Below are 14,063 nucleotides of genomic sequence, written 5' to 3'. Positions count from 1 at the left end.
GGAAGGGAAGGGAATGGAGTGGAGACAGATTAGCATAAAAGAATTACATGTTTACCATCCATCCCCTTAGAAATGTTATGTCCTCTTGACAAGTCCCCCAGATGGACGAAGGGACGCTGGAGGCTGTGGGTCTCATGTTCCACCCACACCAAGCTCAGGATCATCTGATGCATCTTTGTGGAGTGGGACGTTGGAGTCCTTCATGGTGAGAGGCCCAGAGGCCTGGGGCAGGACGGTTGATATGGTTGGAGGTCAGGTGAGCTGTGCCACTGGGCCAGGCCTCTGTGGAGGCAGGACCAATCTGGGTGCTCACAGCTCCTCTTCCTCTAGGCTCTGGGTACAAAGCAGAAGGCTGCAGCCAAGGTAGTTTCTGGCTGTCACCATGCAGAAGGAAGAGCAGGGTACGAGGACATGAGAGGTTGGCATCCTGCGCCTACTCTTGGGTCAGCCCATAATACCATGCTCCCTTCGAGTCCCAGGGAGCTTGGATCACAGGGCACCAAGTCTTAGATGCCCAGGCAGGGGGCAACTATGGAGTAGAAACTTGGACCTTCCCCTTGGCCTGGTATCAACAAAGCTGTGGAAGCCCCTCCCCTGGTCCAAAAGTTGTCTGCTTCTCCAACTTTCAGCTGGGGTGAAGGACAAAGGAGATGCTAATCACGGCCACTGCCCCACAGCAAAAGTCTTCCTCCTTCCAGCCAGAGATGTCACTGCACAACCCCTCAGGCCATCAGCGTCTCCCCCAGGGGTGAAAGGGGAGTTTGGGTTTCCTCTCATCCCTGCAAGGCCGATGGGCAGTGTGCGGGCACCTCCCGCCCACGCCTTATCTTGGCCCAGGAGTCAGAGGGCCTGAACACCTGGGTGTTCTGGTTGCCTTCCATGAACAGGAGCCCCTCTGGCTCATTCATTTAAAGGGATCACTAGTGAGTGGACACTAGCGTGGCACTATCTGTCCCTGGAGAGAGTGAGGAAAGTGACATTGAACATGGGCCAAATCAGGAATCCAGGCTGGCAGGGCTGGGATGGTGTCAGAAGGGACGGCATTTGGTGAGCTCCTGGGCACATCAGGGGATCCAGATCAGGTGCTCGTATACCCCTGATGCCTGGCTGAAGGAAGGGTCTCAAAAGGGCCACCCAGCTAAAAGTTTTGATGCTGTTGCTGCGGAAAGGAGGACAAAGGGCTATGGGGCTGGAGTTCAGAGCGGGTGTGGTGAGGGGTGAGGTGACCACTGGCCCGGAATATCTGCGTTACCCAGACTCAGGGGCACTTGCCCTTCTCCAAAGCTGGGAAATGTCACCCCTGCCCAAGACGGTGACTGCCAGAGTAGATACTCCAGCCCCGCCTCCTCATGCGGTCCCTGGGAAGGCAGGACCTCTGAAGAGTTTGGTGTCTTGGACTGAGAGGGCCAGGAGCTCCTCTTCCATCTTCAATCCCACCACAGAAGGGGAGAGGGGAGAGATGGGGACCCCGGTGAGCAGGGTGGGAGGGGGGAAGAGGGAGGCACTCCCAAGATAAAGATGTCAACTGAAATCCTAGGACAAAGAAGTGGGGGCTTATTCAGGGGCACAAGATATTCCTTCCTGTGTCTCCCCACCCCCACCCCCCGTGGCTGCAGCTCTCAATCACCAAGGCCATTGTCAGATGTCAGACAGAAGGAGGACAGGAAAGGACGCAGATGCTAGGGAGGCAGCGAGGAAGGAGCAACAGGCAAGGAGGGGTGTGGGAGAGAGACCCAGAGAGGCAGGGAGATAGGAATTCAGAACCTCTACACACACGCACTGGAAGCTCTGAGGACACCCCACCCTGCCCCTTGGCCCTCTGTGGGTCCGGCCCCCATCCTTCCCCACTTGTGAGCATCCACAGGGAAACTCTGTGCTTGGTCATTTCTGGAGGTGAAAAGGGGCATGTCCTGAGGGAGCAGAGGACCACTCAGCTTCCCACCCTCTCAGGATGGGTCAAGTTGATCCCCAAGCAGAACTGGACAGGAGACGGGAAGTGGGCAGGGGTGCAGGGGGAGAGAAGGGAATGCTGAATGATGCACAGACTAGGGTGGTGGCAGGGAAGACGTCTGAGACTAGGCAGAAGGATTCACATTACTATTTTCTTTTCTTTTTTGTGGGGAGGGGATTAGATTGATTGATTAACTGATTTGTTTTTTTAATGGAGGTACTGGGGATTGAACCCAGGACCTCATGCATCCTAAGAGACCTCATGCATGCTAAGCACGCACTCTACCACTGAGCTATACCCTCCCCTGAGAAGGGTTCTCAAGCAAATGAGACAGAGGCCCCTTCCTCTCTGAGAGGCAGAAAAAGAAAAGTGTGGACAAAAAGACAGAGGTTGGCAGCTGGGTCAGGGAAGATGTAGAAATGGAGGAGAGGGGTCCAGCCAGCTTCATTTCTCCAAATAGCAGTTGGAGTAGAACCTGAAGCAGGAAGAACGGAGGTGGGACTGTACAAAGACTTCTGGGGGGCAGGGGATGGGGTGGGAGGCCCAGGTGCAAAGGAGGCAGGGGTGGCCTCTTTTGGAAGCAGAATTGCCTGTGGGAGAGCCCTCCATGAGGGAAGGCCAAGGGCCGAAATAAGATAAGGCTGCCAAATGCTTTGTAAGCTACACAGCGCTGTACAAATGATTGTTGTGTTATCTAATTGTGATATCACTTAACAAGATGCTGCAGAAGGACATTTAGTGCCATGGAAAGATGGCCGTGACAAACTGCAGAGTGAAAAAAGCGAGTTGCAAATAATATAAATGCCATTTTTTGCCTCTACACGTACAAACTCAGAAAAATACCTGGAAGTGTCAATATGTGTCTGGGAGACAGGACGGGGGGCGATTTACAGCTTCTTTTTGCTTATCTGTATTTTCTCTCTGTGTTTTTTAAAGAACATATATTATTTATACAGAGAAAAACAAGCAGTTTGTTTTGAAAGGAATGAGACTTCTTCCCAGCCGGCCGAGGTCCCCAGGCTCAGGAAGGGTGAGGTCAGAGCCAGATCTGTGTCGGGCTGGGCACATTGGGGTCTGACCCGTACATATTCTCCATGCTCTGGGCTGAGCCAGAGTCAGTTTTCGTGAGTTTAAGATTGGCGGCATGTTTTTGTAACCCCGTGATGTTTCCAGCTGGAAAGATGCAAAACAGGGGGAGGTAGAGAAAAGCAGAGATTCCTGGCAACCCTGGGCCAACCCAAAGGGAGGCCCACAGCCCTCTGCTTGCAGTGTCTTTGGGGCCAATTTCCCCACCCAACTCGGCAGAATCAAACTCTACCTATAGTGGCTCCTAGGGCTGGTGGGATCCTGGGTTCCCACACCACCTCATTCCTCAGCCAGATCTACTTACCACCCCAACACCCAAATGTGGTTTCCTTTTTTACCTCTTCCCCTACCTTCTCCTCCGGGTCTGAGTGTGGACCATCATACCCCTGGAGGCCTCCTCCCACATTCTTCCCCACTGAACTGCCACCTCCTCTCTTTCCCAGCCTGAAAATACCCTCCTCCTTCCTAGGAGCCCCTCCCCAAAAGCTGCTCTTCCCCACCTGCTCAGAATAGTATATGATACTCATAAGTCCTTATGCTGGCAAAGAGCTTTCTATTCCCAAAGTGTACAGAAAATCCACCTTAGAGAGGATGGCATCAGTGAGCTGAGAGGCAAAATGACTTGCCTAAGACCACAGAGCCAGTTCCTGGAGGTCCAGCCCCTTCCACCAGCTACCCAGCCTCCAGGGCTGAGAGTAAACTGATTTGCCCTCGCTTGTCCTTCAGTCCCTTCTTTATCTCTAAATGGCATCTTCTCTGGCATGTAAACCTTCCACTTCTAGCTGCAACCTGCCTTTCCAGCATCATGATCTGCCCCAGCCCAAAACAAACACCATGTTTTAATCAGTCTAGACTCTTCCCTATCCACCAGCTAGCACCGTGCCCATCACCTGACCTGTGCTCTCCTGGACTTGCCTCCACATCTGCCCCATCCTCTGCCACACCTTTGGTCTCTGAGGCTCCCCTGTCATCCCCTTTCTGAACACCATCCACAGGGCACTGAGTACCTGCTGCCATATATAACCATGGTGTTAGTGTCAGGAGTCCCCCTAGGAAAACTGAAACCACATGAGGTGTTTCCACAGAGAGTATTGAATATAAGGGGTTGGCTTTACTGGTGTGGGAGGGCTGAAAAAGCAAACAGGGAACACTAAGTAACACAGAGAAAACTGCAGGAGAAAGCCCCCACCCCTAGGTTGGGAGAACAAGTGGGTGAAGTCGGGGTTCTCCAAGTCTAGAACCTCAGGGGAGGGATCCACCAGAGGTGGGAGCCAAAGGTGGGAGCCAGATCTTGGAGGAGACAGTGCTGCTTGCCCAGCTGATGCTGGGGCAACATTAGAAGGAAGCAAACCAAAAGAGGCAAGTCCTCCTCTCTCTCCCTGCAGCCGACCTCCCTGGTGGCAGAAACTAGTAAGAGCCCACTGGCAAAATACGCTCCGCAAAACGTAGTTTGCAGAGTCTCAGCCCCAGCCTCACAGAGCAGAGGACAGAAGGGAGGGGCTCGAGCTGAGTGACAGCAGGTGAGGGACCAGCACCCATGATGATCATTATTTACTATGATTATTACACCTAAAGTGTATGGAGCTTGACATACACTCGACATACACTCGACATACACTCTAACATAAAGAATAATCTGGTGGGCTTCATTCTCCCCCCAAAACTAATGAATGACAAAGCTGAGATTCAAAGTCAGATCGGTCCACACTTTTTCCACTATATTCTGTTGCCTACAAGGTGCCCCACACCAGGCTAAAAGGACTCTAGAGAGGGGTGGGCATAAGTCCTTATGGGCAGGGATGGCAGCCTGTACAATTTGGCTGCAGCTCCAAACCGCCTGGAGCACATAGTGATTGCAGAACCCCAGCTTACAGCAGATCTTGCCTTGGGTGAAGGAGCCACAAAGATGGACAAAAGCCAGACTCTGTCCTCGCAGAGCACACTGTCTCCTGGGTGAGAAGGCATGCAGAGAGATCACTGCAGTGCACGGTGACAGCCCCATAGAGCCGTACAAGAACCAGGGCTCTGAGAGCAATGTAAATAAAGCTCAGATCTCATCATTTCCCTGCTGAAAGCCCCTCAGTGGCCCCCCAGTGCGGACCAGCTAAAGACAAATCTACCAGGCAAGCTGACCTCTCAAGCTCCCTGCCCCTCACACCTCTGCCATCCCCAGAGGGCACTGCTGCTGTAAGCCTCCACATTTTCACTCACTTCGCTCCTTTAACCCAGAGCATCCTCCACTCTCTCCACCCTTCCCTTCCCATGTATCCTGAGGATCACGTGCTCACCCTCAAAACCAGCTCTCTCAAACCACCACCTCCTCTCTGAATCCTTTCTTGACTTTGCTCCCCGTGCAAACTTACCCTGGGCAGAATGGACCACTCCATCCTACACCCATCCTGAATCCCAGGCTTCTAGACTAGTGCCCGTCCTTCTGAACTATCTGGGTTTTTTTACTTATGTAGCTCCCCTGCCCTCGGTGTCTTATTTATCTTTGTAACCCTTGAAATGATCACACGCTCCAGCACATAACAGATTTTTAATAGATGCTCGAAGAATTCGTGACAACATATCAGCCGGGGCAGAGAGTGCAGAAAGGAAAAAATACTGCCTTTGGGGCCAGACCTGAACTGAGTCTTAGTTAAACGTACTCACTAGTTTGCTTGAGCAAGTTATAAGTAATTTACTGCTCCTGGTCTCAGTTTGACGCATCTGTCAAGTGGAAAGTCCACTGCACACCTCACAGATCGATGCCTGACCCCAGACATCTTCTGGGCTACCTGCCTTCTTCATCCCCAAGGGCTGCATCCAGGAAGTCTGCAGCCCCGACTGCAATGACTTCTTCTCAGTGATAAAGTCTACATTCTGGACATGCTGGAGGAGAGTGGGAACCCTAAATCTCCCCGGCCCCACTAGACCTTGAATTCCAGCCCCGAGAGTCTATGAGATCCTGGACTCCTTTGAACATCTTCCTGTGCTGACCCCCAAGCCCCGGTGATACCCCCATCTTCACGGGTCCCTCAGGACATCTGGAGCTTCCTCTGGTTGTCAGTGTCCCTGGAGATCACAAGGGCCCTCTACACTCTTCCACTGGTCTCCCTCCCTGATTTCCTCCAAGCAGTCCTGGAACGTGGCTCCTGAGTCACCAAGAGCCCTCTCTGCAGTCTCTCCGGAATCCCAGGATCCCGCCCCCTCCAAGCATTGCCAGCTCTAACCCGGCAACATCTGGACACGCGGCCAGCGGCCCAGCACAGGGACTCCAGCTGCTGCAGGATTCCTTTCACTGCAGCCCTGTCTCTGCTGTGCAGCCAGCTCTTTGCTGAGTTGTGCTTCACTCTAACAGCAAATTCAGCCTTAAGAAACTTCTGGCAGCACACACATTCCCAAAGCACCCACAGCAGTGGGGAGAAGCAAGAGAGAAGTGGGAATGGCAAACTGATCTGACCCAGTATGCTCTTCATGTGGCCCCAAGTCTTTGCCCAGACTCCCCCTGGGCCTGGGACGCCCTCTCCACCCATGACTTCTTATCAAGGCCCAGCCCAGAGAGGCTCCCACACTGCACTCACCTCTGAGCCTCCTCCCTTCATCACCCCAGATAGAGGCGAGCTCTCTCCCCTGAGGTCCGGGAGGACAAACACAACTCTGGGCACCACTGCTTTTCCTCTGTGGTCCTAGCTGTCTTAAGACGTGAGCTCCTCGAGGGGAGAGGACAGATTGGACGGACATTCAGTGTATGGACTGAACTGTGTCCCCTCAAAATTCATACGTTGAAGCCCTAACCCCCAATGTGACTATATTTGAAGACAGGGCATTGAAAGAAGTAATTAAAGTTAAATGAGGTCATAAAGGCAGAGCCCTAATCCAATAGGATCTGTGTCCTTAAAAGAAGAGGAGGACACATCAGAGATTTTTCCACATGAGCACAAGGGAAAGGCCACGTGAGGACACAGCAAGAAGTCCACCCCCTGCAGGACAGGGAGAGAGGCTTCACCGGAAGCAACCCTGCTGGCACCTCGATCTTGGACTTCCAGCCTCCAGACCAATGAGAAATAAATTTCTATTGTTTATGCCACCCAGTCTGTGGTTTTGGTTATGGCTCAAGCAGACTAATACATTTGGGAACTCAGGGAAAGGGTTCTGGGAGGGGAACACCAGCAGACAAGCCGTCTCACACATTTTCTTGAGCCCTTCCCGTTATCAGCCCAGCAGCTCACAGGGCTTGGGGGAGGGACCAGACACCAGCTGCTACAAACCTCGCCAGAGCAGAGACCTGAGGTCTGACCCTCCGCCTGGGCCCTGAGGGGACAGTGGTTAAACGTTCCAATCACAATGCTAGGAACTTACAGGAAAGAAAGGAACAAAATACCTGCGCTCCTCCTACGGATCAGACAGACCCTCTGCCGGGCTCAGCCCCGATTTGCTGATGGACTCTCACAACCACCCTTCCAGAGAGGTGTTCCTCCACGTTCCAGGCGTGGAATGTCTCCAGGCAACCGAAGCTGGGAGAGATCAAGTAACTTGCTCACGCTGACCTTGGCACAGAGAAGGAGGGGGATGAAAATACAGGTAAGGGCAAGAAACAGCCGCAGCCTCAGAGAGGCTAAGGCTCTTCCAAGCGAATTTACCTGATGAAACGTTGAGGCACACAGGAGATTTCGGTGGCCCCAAACCTGGTCTGCATTTGTCAGAAGCGTACTGGGTCTAAGAGAATCCTCCCCTTGCCAGGGCTGCTGGCCTGGGCCCAGGCCTCCAGACAAAGAGACTGAGTGATTCCATTTTAAAGGTGAAAAATGCTTCTGTTGCAATTATCACACAGTGTATCAAAGCGGCGGCGGGCGCGGTTTCCAGAAGTGGGGGGAGGGGAGGGGATGTGCAAAGCGGAATTCCAGCCACACAGAGTGGAGCCCTGGCATTTGACAGGGCTGCACTCAGCCACTACCTGGTGATGAACTAAACGGCAGGTTTGGAGAAGATGGCAATCATGTGTTGGAGTACCAATCTCCGGACTTGCAGCTCTCCTGTTTGATTCTTTTCAGATAGAAAAGGATATGAATGGAGGGCAGGGTGGGTACTTAACACCCAGCAGTGCTCACTCACACAGTGTCCTCCTATGCAGAGGGGTGGAGAGAGAGAAAGAGAGAGAGAGAGAGAGAGAGAGAGAGAGGGTCCATCCCCAGGGACTTTCCTGTCCAAAAGGCAGAATTCCAAGGTGGGGATGACCAGGATTCTGGAACTCTCTACAGAAGCTAGGCTGGGTAGACAGACTTTTGGGCTGTCTGAGAGGCCACTGAAGCACCTCCACACCTCTCCTTTCTGTGTTTTCTCTTTGTTTCCATCTTCCCCAACACCTTTCAGGCCTGCTCTGCCCCACCCCAGGCCTGGGACAGCTGTCCCTACTTCCAAGGAAAGAAAGTCACAGGAGGTTGTAACTGAACCAGTGCCGGTGTGACCGGGTGTGGCTGGTGTGAAAGGCTTACAAGGGAGCCGTGCTCGCCCCACACGCATGTGGCTCTCAGGTGAGGTCCGCCATCCGCAGACAGGCAGCTCTCCGGGTGCCTGGCCCTGTGACTGTCATGATGCTCCAGGCCTTTGCACCCTTGTTCCCCCTGTTTCGGACACTCTTCAGACCTTGACAGGCTGGCTCCTTCTCATCTGGCCAGTGTCTGTCACCTCAGCGGGGGGCCGTCCCAAGCAACATCCACTCTTCATCTAACACCCTGCTTTATCATCTTATTACACGTATCAGGATCTGAAACTGCCTTCTCATTTGTTCACACGTTTCTTTTTCTCTCTCGCACCAGAATGAAGGTTCCCAGAGGACAAGGGCCAAACACGGGTCCCTCCTGCTGCATTCTCAGTGCCTAGGTTGCCCGACAAATCCTGAGAGGGCTCAAGTCTGTTGAACTAGCCAGCTGGATGGACCTCCATTTCTTTCTTTCTTTCTTTCTTTCTTTCTTTCTTTCTTCCTTCCTTCCTTCCTTCCTTTCTTCCTTCCTTCCTTTCTTTCTTTCTTTCTTTCTTTCTTTCTTTCTTTCTTTCTTTCTTTCTTTCTTTCTTTCTTTCTTTCTTTCTTTCTTTCTTTCTTTCTTTCTTTCTTTCTTTCTTTCTTTTTTTTTTCCGGTTAGTGGAAATACTAGGGATTGAACCCAGGATCTCGTGCATGCTAAGCATGCACTTTACCACTGAGCTATATATAGTTCACTACCCACCCCCATAGCTACATCCGCCCATTTCTTATTATTACAATAAATTAAATGACAGTACCCAAATACAGCAGCCTTTTCCATATGACAAAGCATCACGTGAGTCACAGCTCGTTTTCTACATACAACAGCTTAGTCTGGGTTATCCCCACTTTACATATGAGGCAACTGAGGCTCAGAGGGCCTACAGAATTTGTCCCAGGTCACAGGGCTGGTAGGTGGTGGAGCAGGGGCTCAAACAGACCCAACTTCTATTCTCACTCCACAGTCACAGAACTCACGCCTCTTCCTCTGACACCCTCATCCACGTAGGTGCCCACAGCAGGCACAGGTGTGCATGTGGAAGAAAGTCTGCACCGAGCCAGGGGCTGGCCTGTGACTGTGTGAGGAGACACACGTGGAACCGCATGAGAGTGGCATATGCAGGGGACTGTTGCACTAGTGTGAGGAGACGGGGAGGTGACAACAAGGAGACACCTCTGCCCGGAGGGCCGTTTTTAATTCTTTAAAAGCTTTCTCTTCTCCTTTTTAAAATCTTCTCAAAGATGTTATTGAATATCTCTGACACGCCAGCATTCTTCCAGGCCCTGGGAATTCAACATAAATCAGAGAAGATTTTCACCTTGGAGTGGAAAAGAATGAAGAAAAGAAACTCAGAAACTTCTCTTTTCTGCCATTGATTCATTGTTTCCTTTTTTCCCCCCCATTTCTGCTACCCAGGTATGTGGGGATCTTTCCTGCAGCTTTGGTCCTATAAGAGATCTTCTGCCAGCTTTCAGTTGGTATTCTGTGAGAATTGTTCCACACGTAGATGTATTTTTGATGAGTTTGTTGGTGGGGAGGTAAGCCCCACGCCCTCCTACTCTGCCATCGTGATCTCCTCTACTTGAATAGCTGTTTACTCAAGGAAATCAGATGCTCTTTGAGCCCATATACTAATTAAAAACTAAGCAATTGATCTAATTAATCAGTGTCAACACTAACATTACGTTTACATATTACATTTGCAAAAGGCCTTATACTTTTCCAAAAAAAAATTGTGAATATAATTATTAAGTATATTATTTTAAGGAGGAAGTTTTTTTATACCTTCAGAAGAACAAGGAAGAACTTGACTAGGCCTGGCTCATGACAGATTCATGTACTAATTCATGTACTAATTCATAATAAAGCTGTGATTTAAAACCCAGCCAGGCACATGCAGACCCATGGGGAAAAGGGGCTGTTGAGGTCAGGGCCCAAAGGTGTCCATTTCAGTTCTCAGTCCCTCACTTTCAGTGTGCTTCTTTTGTTACCTGCTGGTTTTCAATAAGAAGTAAGAGGCACTAAAAGGTTAATATGCCGTGGGTACTTCTCTTCACCCAGATATGAACTCCAAAAGAACAGGTTGCTGAGTTTTTATTTACCGTTGCATGTCTAGCCCCTAGCGTGTTTGGTGTCCTCCAGGCAGAGAATACGTGTTGACCAAACAGACACAGTAAGAGTCACTATAAAGTAATGCCTTAGGTCCTGTAAACGCCGACAGCTGTTAAGGGAAAAGGCACTATGTGAAATCTGAAATATCACGGCTCCTTTCGGTAGCATCATGGGAGTGTGTCACGATCGCTTGTGATGTCAGCAAAGCACATTCTGCTGGATTGAAAAACTACATTCAAAAATACTATATTTGAAAAACTACATTCAAAGATACTATGGTTCTGCAAATGAGTCCATGTTTTGGGTTGAAATTGCAGCAAAGCACAAGTTACTAAAAGGGAAGAGTTTTAACTGGTGGTTAGAAAAGTTTCCTGGATTCCAGTTTTGTTTTGTTTTTTAAGTGGAAGTACTGGGAATTGCACCCAGGACCTCGTGCATGGTAAGCGTGCCTTCTGCCACTGAGCTATACCTACCTCGCGAATTCTTGTTTCCTAGAGTTTGAATATTTTGGTCTTTACAGGAAAATTCTATAGAGAGCGTTTTTGTTCTAGTGCTAGATAAAGGCTTGGAAAGTCTGCTCCTTTTCTGCTCTCCTCGAGTGTCTTTAACGTGAAACCATTCAGTGGGAAAGCAGCAGAGCAGGGCGCTCCTAACTCCTTGGCGTCTGTACTGGCTAGTAGTTAAGATCACACGATCTGAAGCCAGACCACCTGGTTCTAATGTCCACTTCCTGACTGTGTGACCCTGGGCAAGTCACTCAACCTTCCCAAGTCTCAGCTTCCCTGTCTGTGAAGTGGGGGTGATAATCAGAGTGTCTCCTTTGTGGGTCTGTTATAAGGGTAAACAAGTCCATGCTTGTAAAGCACTCAGCGTGGCACTTGCTCATGGCAAACACTCAGGACTTGGTGGCTATAATCTTTCCCCACCCCCATACCTAGAGGTCCCAAGTTGGAAACCCCAGGTTTCAGACTAATGTTCTCATTATGTGACTGAAGCTAAGTCTCTTGATCCTGATCTCAGTTTTCTCACCTATAAAATGGTGCCAGGTAATCCTCAAATAAGGCAAAGTTATTTGGCAGTTATTTACCAAATAATAACTGATCATCCAAGGTAATGATGGGCTACTGGTAAAGTCTAGGCACAGGGCAGGGTGGTTAAAAACACACACACAGAGATATCAGTTTTGTTCCCTGAATTCAGATGGTTGGAATGAAAAAGTAAAGATATTTGTGTAATCCACAGTGTGTATTCTCCTTACTATATTGAATCTCCTCAGATTCCCTCCATTACCACCTCCTTTCCAAAAACCCTGGTCTGGAACTTGCTGTACAGGACAAGATGTTGTACCTTGTATTTCCCAGCACTAAGAGAGAGGCACAGCATTTATTTGGCCTCTTCGGATTTGGAGACCAGGTGTGCTATACTTGAGAATATCATTTCAAACTAGTTGTGAGGTGACCCAGAAGGTTACCAGGTCCAAGTGAGTCCCAGAGCTAGAAAAGACCCCTGCAGCAGGTCCAGACTGTAAACAAGCTGTCCCACCTCTTGGGCCTTGTGGTCCAGCATGTCCGGTGGTGCTGGAAGTACCTGTGTTGGCTAAGGATGCTATGTGGAGTTTGGAAAGCTCTCATAGGGGAACTGCAGCACACAACCTGGGCTTCTGGAACAAAGTCATGCTCTCTCTAGCAGAGAATTACATCTGAAAAATAACTCCTGGTCCGCTATTGGGACCTCACAGAGACTGAGAGCCTGAACAATGGGCGCCAAGTGACCATTCAACCTGAGCTATGCATCGTAACTGGGATGCCCTGAAGAGATGCCCAGATCTACAGTGTAATTTGCATAGGTAAGAAACAAGCTTTTGATGTGCAAGCTGCTGAGATTTTGGTGTTCTTTGTTACCTCAGCATAACTTAGCTTATGCTAACTTATGTTCCACTTCCAAACCACATGAAGGAGAGGTGCTCAAGAGAATCACTGACCGTCATGGAAGGAGGGTTTGCAGAAGAGGACATGGGCATCGTGCTCCCAAGCTGATGTCTGCTGAGCTCACCGTGCTTTCAGTGAAAAGCATGGTGAGGGAGATCATTCATCATCCATTCACTCAACAAATTATTATCAAGCACCTACGACATGCCAGGAACAGTTCCAGGGGCCCAGGAAACAGCGATGGATGAGAGAATTGATACTACAAGTGTCCCCTAGCATTTGGGAGGCTTTTATGACCAAGGAATTTTTACCTGAAAATTTCTGAATGGGGGAGGATTAATGGAGTAACCTGTGAGAAGAAGGAATATGGTGTAGTGGACCCAGAAAGAAAGAGGATGGGCAGCTTCACCTTCCCACAGATCTAGGAAGGGGGAGACCCAGCAGTCTCCATGGCTTCAAGAAAGGTCAAAAGCAAGAGTTGCAGGATTTCTTTGATGGCCAGGAGAAGTGATGCTTCACTCAAAGAGGGTGGGAGCTGTTGGCTGGGCTGAGGGAGACCCAGTAGCCTTCCCTCTGAGAGGGTCTTGGGTAATGGACGCAGACAGCAGAGCTGAGCAGTGCCTCAGGAAAGCAGAGGCCACCACCATTCATGGGCTGAGCAAGCTGAGACCTCTTCACGCCAACAGGTGACTAGTGACGGAAGATATAAGACACGAGTCTTATGCAGCAGATGCTACGGTAGTCCCCCATGACCCCTGCCTCCTGGCATTCATGCCCTTGAGGAATCCTTCCCCATGAGCGTGGGTGGGACCTGTGACTTGCTTCTAACCAATGAAATGTGGCAAAGATATAAGTAATTACGTGCATGTGATCACATAAGATTGCAGCGCCCATCTTGCTAGAGGCTTTCTCTCTGACTTGAAGAAGTAAGCAGCTATGTTGGAAAGCTCATGTGGCTAGCAGCTGGGAACAGCCTCCAGACAACAGCCAGTAAGATACCAGAGATCCTAGTCCTACAGCCACGTGGCAATGAATCCCGTCAACAACCTGAGCAAACTTAGGAGAGGATTCTTCTCCAGACACGTCTCCGGATGAGAACACAGCCTGGCAGTCACTTTGATTGCAGTCTTGTGAGTCTCAGAGCAGGGGACCCAGCTAAGCTGTGAAATTACACGTGTGTGTTGTTTCAAACTGCTAAGTTGTGGCAATTTGTGACACAGCAACAGATACCGAATATGAAGACCCTCTGTCTCCTCTTCTCCCAGTCCTGCCTCAGCTCCAGCAGGGAGACGAGCAGACCACACCCTCTCCTGACTCCAGCCCCTCAACCATGGGCCAGGGGAACAGGGTGGGAGAGGGGAGAGAGGAAAACAAGTTTAAATCAGATATACGATTGGATATTGGAGTTTTAAACTCTTCATGCGTGAACATGAGTGAAAATTAGAGTATCTGCTTAAGATGCTGTTACAGGGTAAGAAA

This window comes from Camelus dromedarius, chromosome 23 (genome assembly GCF_036321535.1).
Source record: "Camelus dromedarius isolate mCamDro1 chromosome 23, mCamDro1.pat, whole genome shotgun sequence".
NCBI lineage: Eukaryota > Metazoa > Chordata > Mammalia > Artiodactyla > Camelidae > Camelus > Camelus dromedarius.
Note: the sequence above shows the minus strand (reverse complement) of the source record.